Source organism: Octopus sinensis, linkage group LG1, assembly GCF_006345805.1.
Source record: "Octopus sinensis linkage group LG1, ASM634580v1, whole genome shotgun sequence".
Classification (NCBI taxonomy): domain Eukaryota; kingdom Metazoa; phylum Mollusca; class Cephalopoda; order Octopoda; family Octopodidae; genus Octopus; species Octopus sinensis.
In genome coordinates, this window is record NC_042997.1 from 202856914 (window position 1) to 202871256 (window position 14343).

A 14343-nucleotide genomic window follows, 5' to 3' on the forward strand; every position below is an offset into this window, starting at 1 on the left:
AATTGACAAATGCTAGGTACAATGATTTACTCCAAGCTAAATACTTCTGTAGTTGTTTCACTAGGAATGTGGTACCTCTTTCTAGTATAAAGTGAAACTGCATCTCATCTAGACTAATTTTGTTCCTAATCAGTTACACTATGACTCTGTAACTTTCAGAATTTAGTCAGTCAACTTGATGCCTCTGCAATTTTTTATATGCTCTGCATTTCCTTTACACTTGTAGCAGTTGATGATGCTACATCAATCATTGGGTATAACACTTTTCTTGACCACTTTATTGACTATGCAGGTGATTAATAGAGTGCCCTACCCTACCAGAGATTTTAATCATCACAGACCGATTGACCAGCAGACTTCCCCCAGTTTTCATATCCTTAATTGTCTAATCAACCTTACTACTATCGACTTGTATTGCTGGTCTGTTAGGTCTATTTGGGCCAGACTATCTCCTTCCCATATGTTCTATACATTTAACTACTTCTTATTGTAACACTTCCATGCTTATTACAAGAGGTTATTAAATGTTGTCATTCCATATACACTTCTTCCCAACACCATCTTTATTTCTTCTAGCACACTATTTTGATCCAGACTACATCACATAACTGCTTTTATGTCACAGAACTTGTTCAAATTTTTTACTTTCTGTTTCTCTCCTTGATAAGTACACCTGAAGCTTAGCTTTTCTTCTTGCTACTTGTTATTACTGTCTGCTGCCAAACCTATTTATTTACTTTTGTAGCTTTGTCTCTCACTGTTTCAAAACCACATCACCTTCACTCTGGCTAGGTGTTTACCCCAACCGCAAGTTTGCTTAGTAGCTTTCAGCAGGTTGTCTCTTAGGAGCTTATATTAGGCATATCCACATGAAACAATGGAATTTCTTAAAAGAAATCTGATTTTATTTTGGTAGGACTGGCAAGAAAGAAAACTTGGTTAAAAATACAAACAGAAGAAAATTCATTAGAGTTAATTAATTAAATATTATAGCTAAGGATGGAATAAGTTAAATAGTAGATTGTAATTTTTACTTAACTTGCATTAAAAATGATAATCAATGATAATAAAAACATATTACTTCCTTGAGTTAAAAAAATCAAAGGAATGAACAAATACACTGTGAACAAAGAGGACATTAGATAGAGGGTGGTGTCATACATGTCTGTATACACACACACACACACACACTGCATATTTGCATGCTCATGTCTTGACTACACACTCAGGCATACTAGCTCATATATAATGGGTTCACAATGCTGAGTAAGACAACATGCATTATCTCCTTTGTTGCTCTTATTTGATTACTATTTCTATTTGGTTACTTCCAGTCATTCAAAAACTGCTATTTTCAACATGACACAGAACAAAATTTATTATTATCATTATTAAGGTGGTGAGCTGGCATAATCATTAGCATGACAGGCAAAATACTTAGTGGCATTTCACCTGACTTCATGTTCTGAGTTCAAATTCCACCGAGGTCAACTTTGCCTTTCATCTTTTCTGAGTCGATAAATTAAGTACCAGTCAACTACTGGAGTCAATGTGATTGACTTACACCCTCCCTCAAAATTTCTGTTTTATCCTTACTTATTGCCAAAATATTTCCTGAGGTCCATTACTAAAAACTCTAATATTTTTGAATTGTTTGTTTCTTTTATTCTTTTAAGTCTTGATAAACAAATCTCTCATCAGCTTTATGGGTTAAAGGTACACTACAGCTGTTTCGGCTGTGTTTTTTATTAACGAATAATTCAATTACATTATGAAAAAAAAAGTTTTCTGCAGGTAAATTTAAAATTCAGAATACCAAGATGTGGAATGTGGATTGATCACATCTTGGTATTTTTTCTCTGAACCTAAGTTTGAATTTTGAATTCACCCGAAGAAAACATTTTTTGTTTTTCATGATGTAATCAAATTATCAATAAAAAAATAGATCTGAATTAGCTGTAGTGAACCTTTAAACCTATTTGTGTTTTTATTCTATGTAAACACCATAAATGGAACTTTCTCTATGTTGAATCTGGAACTTACATTGGATAATGAAACTGCATGCTGGTGAATAATTTCATGCACATATAAAAAAAAAGGGTCTGGAAGCTTAAGGATCTTGTGAATGGACGGAGATTTAGAGATGTATTACTTGAAGCTTTTGATGAAAAGGAGGAGGATATAGCATCATATAATGTGGAAGACAACTGGAGGTTTCTATCGGACAACCGGTTGAGGGCTACTGAGCAGATCTGTGGATGGTGCAAAGTCCCCTCTCGACCTAAGGTAATGTGGTGGTGGAACAATGTAGTTGACAGGGCCATTAGGGGAAAAAAAACAGGCATGGTAGGACTGGAAGACCAGTGGTAGCAAGGAACTATATCAGATTGCCAGAAAGGGAAGCTAGGAGACAGGTTTACTTATCCAGAGGGGAAACAGATAAGAAAAAATTTGCCAATGTTCTGCGTCATGAGGACCAAAGACATGAAGTGTTTCATATTGCAAGACAGTTGTGTGAGAGAGAATCATGATGTCATAGGAGAGAACTGTGTCCGCATGGATGATGGCTCACTTGCATTTAATGAGGCTGCAAAGAGAGAGACTTGGAGATGCCACTATGAAAGATTGCTAAATGAAGAGAATGAATGGGAGAGAGTCTGCCAAATGTCGACCCAACTGAGGGACCAGCTATCCGAATTGACAGTACCTTGGTAGATAAAGCAATTAAGGGTATAAACTCAAAGAAAGCCCCTGGCCCATCAGGAATCCCCCCAAAGATGCTTAAAATATCTGGCAGTGTAGCCTATAGTCTAGTCACCCATATAGTCAATCAGGTGATGCATGAAGGAATCATACTTAATGACTGGTGTAGCAGCACCATAGTCAACTGCTACAGAAGTAAAGGTGATGCATTAGATACGAATAATTACAGAGATATCAAATTGTTGGATAAGGTGATGAACATCACGGAGAGGGTCATAGCCCAACTAATTAGGGAGAGAGTTAGTTTAGATGAGATGCAGTTTAGGTTTGTGCCAGGGAGAAGCATCACTGATGCTATATTTCTGGTAAGGCAAATGCCTAACTGACATGTAAAAAGCACCATTTGAGCATGATCGATGCCAGTGCCACCTGACTGGCTAGCCCCTGTGCTGGTGGCATGTAAAAAGCACCATTTGAGCGTAGTCATTGCCAGTGCCACCTGACTGGCACCTGTGCTGATGGCATGTAAAAAGCACCATTTGAGCGTGGTCATTGCCAGTGCCACCTGACTGGCACCTGTGCTGATGGCATGTAAAAAGCACCATTTGAGTGTGGTCAATGCCAGTGCCACCTGACTGGCACCTGTGCTGGTGGCATGTAAAAAGCACCATTTGAGTGTGGTCAATGCCAGTGCCACCTGACTGGTCCCCGTGTTGCTGGCACATAAAAAGCACCCACTACACTCTTGGAGTGGTTGGCATTAGGAAGTGCATTTAGCTGTAAAAACCTTGCTAGATCAGATTTGAGCCTGGTGCAGCTTCCTGGCTTGCCAGTTCTCAGTCAAACCATCCAACCCATGCCAGCATGGAAAACAGATGTTAAACAATGATGATGATGTATATAATTTCATGCACATGCATATTTGTATGTATATGTATATTTGTATGCCTGTACATGTATGTGTAAGTGTATGCATATGTCCATCTATGCATAGGTATATATGGATGTGTTTGTATATATACAGATGTGCCTATCTTGACCCTCGCTTGGTGTCCGTCATATTAAAATATCTTTATTCTAATGAATCCTGATGTGTGTGTGTGTGTTTGCACTGGTGCCACATGAAAACACCCATGCTGGTGTCATATACAAGCTCCTGCGCCAGTACCATATGAAGGCACCCGTGCGGGTGACACATAAAAGCACCCATATCAGTACCACAAACAGACAAATGGAGCCCGTGCAGTTCTCCAGCTAGCCAGCTCCTGTCAAACCATCCAATCCATCCAGCATGAAGAACAGATATTAAAAGATGATCATGATGATATACATGAAAGATAGCAAGATCTTATGATATATATAACTCTTGGGTTTTGTAATCTTTTAAGCTGCATGGCAACCTCGCTAGTACTGGTGGCATGAAAACAGTATCTAGTATATGCCATAAAGTGCTTTGCATCAAGGAGAGGCATCCAGCCATAGAAACCATCCCAAAGTAGATAGTGGAGCCTGATGCAGTCCTTAGGCTTGTTAGATCCTGTCAAACCATTCAACCCATGCCAGCATGGAACATGGTCAATAACTGAGGTTGATTCAAAATCAAGATGAAAATCAAATCAAGATCGAAATCAAAATGGAAATTGTAGTTGTGGCCAATGCCACCTGACTGGCACCCGTGCTGGTGGCACATAAAAAGCACCATTTAAGCTGGGTCAATACCAATCCCCCACTCCTGACTGGCTCCCATGCTGGTGGAACGTAAAAAGCACCTACTACACTGATTGGCATTAGGAAGGGCATCCAGCTGTAGAAACCTTGCCAGATCAGATTGGAGCCTGGTGCAGCCCACTGGCTTGCCAGTCCCCAGTCAAACTGTCCAACCTATGCCAGCCTGGAAAACGGATGTTAAATGATGATGATGATGATGAAACCCTTTTGCAATATATCTTCAATGCATAGATCAAAGTGAGATTAAGGATTGATTGTCTAATATTAATTGGTTAAATTCTTTAGTTGTAAATCCTTTTTTCCATTTTTGAATAAACATCAAGAAACTCGATTTGTTTATGACAATCACATGAGATTGCCTAGCAATTATTTATCAGGATATTTTAAACTATAAATTATAACAGTTATCACTCATGTAGTTATTTCTTTTGAAAATTAGTAAAATTAAGAGAGTTTAAAAATAATAGCTTTACCAGAACATTTAATAGTCATTTGTTTTTCATAACATGTTTTAACCTTTTTAACTTCTGGGCAGTTATTTTCAAAATATTCCACTCTTGGGAATGTTATTTTTAGCGGTTTCAGTCTTTGGACCGTGAATATAATTGGGCAGTGCCTTCAACTCTTATAGCATTTAGTCTGGTACTTATTTTTTCAAGTGACTGTCCACCTGTTGGTGAATGGGACATCACTAAAAGATATTTTTGCTCATTACACTAATTTATATCAGTATACATAAACATATATATGAAGATTTCCACAGGTTCTGTTTACTCAATTCTGTTCTCAGAACATTGCTCTACTCGAGTTATTTGTCTAAGGTGCTCTGCAAGGGAACTGAACATGGTTGCAAAGCAAAATCCCAAACTACATTCTATTGGTCAGTCATACTTTGCCTTTAAGACTAAAGGATCAATTTCGCATTACTTAGTCATTCTGTTAACTCATCTGAGTACTAAATGCCTAATATAACATTAGAAATATACTTATATACTTATAGTGTGTATTCAGGGTGCTTGAAATAATGTTTAAGAAATTGAGACTGGTGATTGTTGTTGTTAATTAACCTTAGTTCATCACTATGCTCACAGATGTTGCATGTTTGTCCTTTCTAAGTATATCTAGGATTAATGTCTTTTTTATTTTTTTTAAGACAGTGTGTTGTGATTTGAAGGACATTTGGCTATTATTTCTAACAGGATTGCAGTGGATAGCAGTTTTAGTCTCCAGAAGTTAAAATACTAGATTTAAATGTGTGGTCATTTTTCAATTCTCTGAATTTATCCTCTTGAGAAAGGACTTGTTTCTACAAAAAAAAAAAAAATCCCAAAAACAAAACAAAAATTCAAACAAAACAAAGCTCCATCATTGGGATTTAAAAATCAGTAACAGTAAATACAGTTAGATGTTAAACTTCAGAAAGTCTTGCATATTAATATTGTTCTGCTTATTGACTGAATTTGTTGGATGGTCTTTTTCTTTGTATAAAAAAAAAAAAATTCAAGATTATTGCTTGGACTTTTAGTGATAAAACTTAATGTTCCAATAATTACAGTGTTAAGAGGAATTTCTATTTTGGTGAAAAAAACAAACAAAAAAACAAAGCACTTGTTAAAAAATGCTACTTTTCTCACTGATTCTATTTGAAATATTCACATCCACTGGACTACTGACCTCAACAGTACACGATGCATATATATAGCTACAAGTTACTCAAAGAAAATAGTCGTTATAAAAATGCCTTTAAACGCCTATATTCAGTGGAGTGCATAATAGATATATTTGGCTGGTGGCTTGGATGTGATTCTAAATGGTAGTTATTTTTTTTTCGTTACTTTTCTCAGCCTGCAACAGGCTGTCTGCTAGTGGATGAAATTCGTATTGCTAAGAATTGTAAATATTGAAGAACTCCATGCTTTGGTATTGATAGTATTGTGATCATCAGTCTTGATTTAATGTCTGTTTTGTTTTTTATGCTGTCATAGGTTGGCTGGGTCATCAGTAAAGAATTTTTTTTCTAAACCTCAGTTCAACATCACCTTTTGTGAATGCAGGATCTTCTAAGATTACTTCCTCTGTATATACCTTATAACCATCTTGTTGCTCTTCTCATATTCAACTTTAGCAGAGATTTTTCCTTGTTGAACATAAATTTAGTCTTAATGAATTTAAGGGATCATGTAATACTCTTTGTGTTTGTCCCTTAGATTATATGAATTTCCAGTTTTTACACATATACACATAATTTTATGTACGTCTCTTTCCACAATCAGGTTAATCATTTCTTTTATCATTTAGGTGTAATATGTCAGTTTTAGCAATTAGTTAACTAGCAAATATTATTCGACAGGTATCACTTGGATACACTTTACAAAAGTTTTGGTGTACATTTTCCTTTTTCAGCCATTATTTTGGTTTTGAGTAGAAATCTCTTATTGATGTTTTCTAAAGATATTTTGGATATATGACCAATATATGTTTATACATATGACATCTACTGTTATTTTCTCTTTTTTTTTGTCTTTTTGTAAAAACACTTGTCTGCATTGATTAAATCACCCCACTCTTTGACACGAAACATTTTTTGATGTGCCATACTGCTAGAAGTACTTTCAGATTCAATGAAACACTTTTTTCTTTTGATTTTTTTTTTCTGACAATTTTTAACTATTTTTGTACTCTAGTGAAATATCTTTTATCTCAAATCTAAACCACATTTTTTGAGAAGTATATGTTGAGCTTTGGCAGATGACAAACTACAAATTAATCTGTCTATTATTGTGTCAACCAAAAATGTTCCAACATATGAAATTTTTCAATTCGTAAAGGATAGTGAAGGTGATATAAATTTACAGATTAGATGTTACATTTTTTTGGGACCAATAACTGTCAATAAAATTAAATGTTTCTCACCTATATTGTTTGTGTGGTTAGTTATGAAAACCTTCTTTATCCTTCCTACTAATTTTGATATAATAGTTTTTGATTCACTTATATATTTGTTATAATTAAAGTTAGCTTTCTTCTCTGCATATCCTTATAGTCTAGAAAACCCATATTAATTAAATTTAATTATTTGTCCTCACTTTCTCAATCATTAATAATTTTTCTGTTTTTGGTTATTGTCAGACAAAGAATAAGTTTATTTGATCTGTTGAATGTTTAATAATTTAAGTATTACATCTTTTGCATTTATGTCTTACATTTATGTCTAATTTCAATTCATTCAATCTTAGGTATCCTACTTATGTGTGCAGATGTAGGAAAATGGTTACTGAAATTCAGTGATTGGTACATTGAAACATAAAGTAAAATACAATCACATGAAAGATAAAAAAGTAACCATAGTGTAGTGAAGACTCTTTTGTCTTGTCAGAAACCTCTCTAGTGACAGTGGCATAATAAAATACACAGTCCATGCTGTAAAGTGGTTGGTTGGTGACAGGAATGGCACCCAACTATAAAACGTAAAAAAAACAAAAAAACAAAGATAACCAAGTCTTCTCAGTTGCAAGTGTCAGGTAATGAAAGATTGAGGATAAGTTACAAGACACTGTGGGACTATTTCAATTGTCAAACTGATTTATGAAAGATAATCTAACCAAGGTCATCTTGCCTTTCGCTCAAACATATTGCATCTTGGACTAACACCATATGTGTCCGTTTAATTTAAAGAGGATTTAGCCATTATTTCTAGATGGTCAAGCAACTGAATAAATGTTAATTGAAGCTAACTCAGCTGATCTATTTGGCTTTAATTTTTGACTGTGTAACTTGCAGTAACTAGTGGTATATTGTTTTATTTTTTATATGTATGTCCTTGGTCGGTGAAAGTAAAACAAACTTTTTAACAGCCATACACTGCATAAATGGTTATTTTCTACATGATCCCTACCTATATAGTTCATCACTAATTCATTAGAAGTTCTTCATGTCTTCTACTCCTTTTATACTGATTTCTCATTATTGTGTTTCCTTTAGCAGCACTGTGTTTATCTATTCTCAGCACTCTTTAGTCCATCTCTGTCTATCCATGTAACAATCTCCTAATGTAGTAGTGTAGATAAATCCATATGTCTCTCATCTCATGACATTAGCTCATCTTTTTCCATTGTTCTCAGCCAATTGGAGATACAATCTTTGAATTTGTTGTTTCTGTCTATCTCTTTGTCTTATTGTAAAGTCAATTTAGTTCAATCCCTCAAGATTTGTTAATGTCCAGTAAATTGCTTCACTTGTATTGTACAAAGTAAGGTCATTTATGTCACAGATCGCTAAGAAACTTGTTTTCTCGTCATGCTTTATGCTATGGCCACAGTGTCTCCATGTGCATTTATAAATCTCATCTGGTTTTCTTCTGACATGGTCATGGAAGTCAGCTGCTACAATGAAAATGATTTTTCAGATACCATAAGGGTATTTTCATTAATGTCTTGTAGAAGTAAGCTTCTTGTTTGCTTATTCTACTTGTGATGTAATTTATCTGCCTGTCTGTCATATATATATAACAACCCATCATAATTCTGTCATATATATATATACAACCCATCATAATTCTAAAATGATAATTGAATTACAATATTTCATATTAATGTGATGCATTTGTTTTATTTTAAGCTTATATATATATATATATAATATATATATATATATATATATATGCGCAGGAGTGGCTGTGTCGTCAGTAGCTTACTTACTAACCACATGGTTCTGAGTTCACTCCCACTGCATGGCATCTTGGGCTGGTGTCTTCTACTATAGCCTTTGCGCCAACCAAAGCCTTGTGAGTGGATTTGGTAGAGGGAAACTGAAAGAATCCTGTTGTATATATATATGTGTGTGTTTGTGTGTCTGTATTTGTCCCTCCACCATCACTTGACAACCAATGTTGGTGTGTCTACGTCCCCGTAACTTAGCGGTTCAGCAAAAAGAGACCGATAGAATAAGTACTAGGCTTATAAAGAATAGGTTCTGGAGTTGATTTGTTTGACTAAAGGTGGTGCTTCGGCATGGCTACAGTCCAATGACTGAAACAAATAAAAGAAAAGAAAATATATATACAGGCATGCATGGCTGTGTAGTTAAGAAGCTTGCTTCCCACATGGTTTCAGATTCACAATTGTCTTCCATAGCTCTGGGTTGACCAAAGCATTGAGCTGATTTGGTAGATGAAAGCTGTGTGAAAGTTTGCTGGTGGTGCATGAAGGGCTACCTTGCTGGTGACACATAAGAACACCCATGCCGGTGACACATAAAAGGCACCCATGCCGGTGACACATAAGATACCCATGCTGGCGATATACAAAAAGCACCTGTACTGGTGATGTGTAGAAGGCACCCATGCCGGTGACATGTAAAAGGCACACACTATACTCTTGGAGTGGTTGGCGTTAGGGAGGGCATCCAGCTGTAGGAACCATGCAAAATCTGACTGGAGCCTGGTGCAGCTCTCCAGCTTACCAGTTCCAGTCGAACTGTCTAACCCATGCCAGCATGGAAAACAGATGCTAAATGATGATATATATATATATATAGATGGATAGATAGATAGATAAATAAATAAATGGAGTTAAACACAGGTGTTATTTAAATCTTTTTACTTTGAAACATATGTCAGAAGTAAAAAGATTTAAATATCACCTGTGTTCAGTTATCTATCTATATTATTCAAACATAAGTAGGCTGTCACATCCTTGGTGTGAATTTTTGCTACCCTGGTAACTATTTATTTATTTTTTCTGTGTTATTTGTAAACTGAAAAGATACATGTACATTTATATATATATATATATATATATATATATATATATATAGATAGAGACATTATCATTGTCACATCATCATCATTTAATGTGTGTGTGTCTATGTTTCTGTCTTTCTGTCTTGACATCACGTGATTTTCAATATTCTGCAAAAACATGTCTGACAACAGGGAAATACTACCTTGCTTGGAAACAAGTAAGGGTTGGCAGTAAGAAAAGCATCCATCTTCTAAAAATCTACATCAGTAAACTTTGTCTGACCAATGCAAGCATAGAAAAGTGGTTGCTAAAAAGGTGATGATGATGATCTAATATAAAAAAAAGCTCAGTTGATGTTACAAAAAGAAGCAAAATAAAACTTACTTTGTTAATTACTTTATCTAACACCTCAAAAATTTCATACTTATTAATTCAGACAGGCTAATTACATTTATTTTTGTCAGAATTAGAATGGAGAAATATAATTAATACTTGGCATAAATCAGAAATTCTGAGAAACCTTATAGAAATCTAGCAATTGTATTGGAAAGTTTTTGTTCAGTTTGATCTAGTAACAGTTTGAAAATATAGAATTAAAAATATCTTATGTTTCCACATTTCTATACTTTAATTGTCACAAGCTATTGAGTCACTCTACATTATTTTTACAGAAAGCTTCTTCACATCTGGTGAGTTGTCATTTGGTAGATTTGCTTTAAGAAAACAGATGTTAACTGTAGTAGTAGTATGATGGCTGATGATAGGTCTAATAGGTTGTATACTGTGGTTTGAGGGAGATTTAGCTGATATTTATAACAGGTCAAATGATCACTTAGTAGCTGTCCTCTTTGTTTTGTATCATGCTGTGGGTGGTATTTTGAGAAAGCAGAGAGGTCATCGTCATCATCATTTAATATCTGTTTTTGATACTGGCATGGGTTGGACAGTTTGACAGAAGCTAGCAAGACCAGGAGCCGCTCCAAGTTCCATTGTTTGTTTTGGTATAGTTTCTACAGCTGGATGTTGTTCCTAACACCAATCACTTTACAAAGTGTAGTGGGTGCTTTTTATGTGGTACCATTGCCGGTGCTTTTTACATGGCACCATTGCCAGTGCTTTTTATGTGGCACCATTGCCAGTGCCTTTTGTGTGGCACCATCACCGGTGCTTTTTACATGGCACCAGCACTGACATGGTCATCTTGTACCTTGCAAGACAAAAACCACTCAACTGGGATGGTGGGGAAGGAGTAGTGTTGAGGGTGGATTTGTGCCACTTGAGAGATCTAAGGTACAAAAGGACAGATATAGGTATCTTGTAGTGCAGATACATGGATACCCCAGTTAGAAAACAAGGGAGAGTGAGTTGGAGAATAAGATAAAGTAACAGTGAGAGAGATGATGGTGGCAATGTGTCAAGATATACCCTCGAGGGACATTGGGGGTGGTAAGAATAGGTGAGGTGAAATAGAGGTTTGTGTTAGGTGAGTGGGCAGGATGAGGAAACTGTAGCAAATAGAGAGAAATATAGGAGAGGGTGAGAGTTGCAGTAGATATGTGAGGGTACTGAGAGAGGAGGGCATTGAGGCTCAGGTACAGTTTACAGTTTGAGTTAGTGTGTTGGAAATATTGATTGTTGGTTCATAAAAGATTGTTGGTTCATTATGTGTTTGTTACTGCCCGCTGTTTCTATTTTGTATTGTTATAACACTGTTACAGTGTATTCTTTATCATCGACAACATCAACTGTACTACAATATTGGAGACATAAGGATATAACATCTGGTAACAGTGATTTTTCAAAGTTCATGTAGGTTATTTGATAAATTGTGCATCATACAAATTGTTAAATCATGGAGAACCTATTAGCTGCAGTAATACAGCTTCAAGAGAAGCAACAGGAACAACTACAGGAGTTGCAGAAGCAAATATTACAACAACAACAACAACAATAACAGTTGAGTCACAGTCAAGGAAGTCCGAAAATTTTGGTAAGTTTGTTTATGCCAGATGGCATGGCGAACTTGATTTCTGAATTCACTTATAATCCTGAGGAGGGTATCATGTTTCCTGTGTCCTATAGAAGGTATGAGGAAATTTTAAACAAAGATTGAAAGTCATGATCAGATGAGGAGAAAGTGAGGCTCTTACAAAGCCAGGTAGCTTGGGCCAAGCATGAAAGCTGTTGTAACTTTATATTGCCTAAAAAGTCGATATTTTTAAATCCCTTATCTTCATACAAGGTCTTATGGCAGCTGAAGACAGAGAAATTTGGGCAAGGATTCTCTCAAAAATGGAGTAGGCAAACCAAGACTTAACCATAAAGACCATTGCAGAAGAATGTTAAACAATGATAAACCTGAAGCACGACATGAAAATATTCAAGAGAAAGATTCCGCAAAAATTGAGTGCCGGGCCTCAATCCATGTTATGGATGTGGAGGCCTACACTTCAGAAAAGAATGTCTGTTTAAAAACTGAAGACACTATAGTTGTCAGAAACTTAATCACAAGAGCTCACACTGCAGGACAAGATTATGAGGGTCAAACACAAAAGGTTCTAAGGTGCTTTCAGCAGAAAGTGAATGTGACACAAAAACCAGAAAATTCATACATGTAAAAATAAAGGGTGTAAATATTAAACAACAGTTGAATACAGGTAGTGGAATTTCAATCATAAATGTGGATACATGGAAAACAGTCAGGAAACAGCAAAAATTGTGCATGGTGTGATGGGTAATAAATTACATTTCATGGATGAAATGTGTACAAATATTACACTTCAAGGAGAAAAAGGCGAAGCAAAAATATTCATTGTGGAGAAGACACTTTATCTGTCTGGTACAGATTGGTTGGAGTTATTTGACTTATGGCACTTCCCTGTATGTCTCTACTGTAAAGACATAAATGGTTGTCCCGTTAAAATTAAATCATCTGAGGAATTGAAGAGAAAATTGAAAAAGATGTTTCCTCAAGTACTATTGGAAGACTTAGCTTTATGCAAAAAGACTGAAGCCTGTTTTCAAGTAAGTGAAAATGCTGTGCCTGTATTTAAATCTAACAGAAAACGGCCATTCACAGCAATTGAAATCGTAAATGAAGATTTGGACAGACTGGAAAAGAGTGGATTACTCTAAGTGGGCAGCACCCACAGAGTGCATTAAAAAGAAAAATAATAAGATTAGGCAGTGTGCCAATTTCTCTATGGAATTGAACGATTGCTTAAAGACATGCCACCATCCACTCCTGACACCAGAGGACATTTTCACAAAATTAGATGGTGGAAAAATTTTCTCCAAATTGGATTTGTCTGATGATTATTTACAGATTAAAGTAAATGACAAATGCTCAAAGTATCTGACAATAAATACACACAGTGAATTGTACAGACATACCTGGTTATCTTTTGGATTAATGATTGCACCGGCAGTATTTCAGCAAATCATGGGCGCTATCTTATCTGATTGTGAATTTGAATCCCTCCCTATTTGGATGATATATTGATTAAGAGTGATTTGCATGAACTGCCTGTGGGGTATATAGGAGCTGTGTTCAAGAAAATTAAAGAGTACTGCTTCACTTTGAGTCAAGAAAAATGCAAATTCTTTTTGCCTCAAATTAAGTACTTAGGGCAAATAATTGATGAAAATGGTTGACCCGTTGAGGGCAGACGCAATAAAGAATATGCCTGCTCCAACAAATATACCAACATTACAAGCATTTCTTGAGCTGGCAAACTACTACAAAAACTACATTCCTAACATGCACAAATTAAGAGTTCCATTAAATGACTTAAGAAAGGAAGTAAAGTGGAATTGGTCGGTTAGATGCCAAAATGCATTTGAAGAAATATAAAAAATTCTAAATGCAGATTTGTCTCTAGCGTATTTTGATCCTGAAATAGACATTGTTGTAGCATCTGATGCTTCAGATTATGGAATAGGAGCAGTTTTGCTACACAAGTATAAAGATGAAAGTTCAAAACCAGTGATTCCTGTTTTGCATTTGCTGATAGCAGCAGAGAAAAAATACAGTCAGATAGAAAAGGAAACCCTATCGATTATCTTTGCTGGGAAAAATTTCACAGGTTTCTACATGGCAGATGTTTTGTTACAAACAAATCATCAACCATTACTATCAATTTATGAGTCAAAGAAAGGGTTACCTACCCAT

At 35.6% G+C, this 14343-nt stretch overlaps 1 protein-coding gene and 1 long non-coding RNA gene across 2 annotated transcripts in view; both read left to right on the forward strand.

The window, feature by feature from the left end:
- LOC115210248 (cyclin-dependent kinase 14) overlaps positions 1 to 14343 on the forward strand; it is a 183642-nt gene that overhangs the window by 6051 nt on the left and 163248 nt on the right. The gene's annotated exons all lie outside the window — the stretch shown is intronic.
- On the forward strand, positions 1895 to 13527 carry LOC118765823. Its single transcript, XR_005001707.1, has 3 exons — positions 1895 to 1906; positions 10469 to 10472; positions 13134 to 13527. It is a non-coding gene; the product is annotated as an uncharacterized LOC118765823 (long non-coding RNA).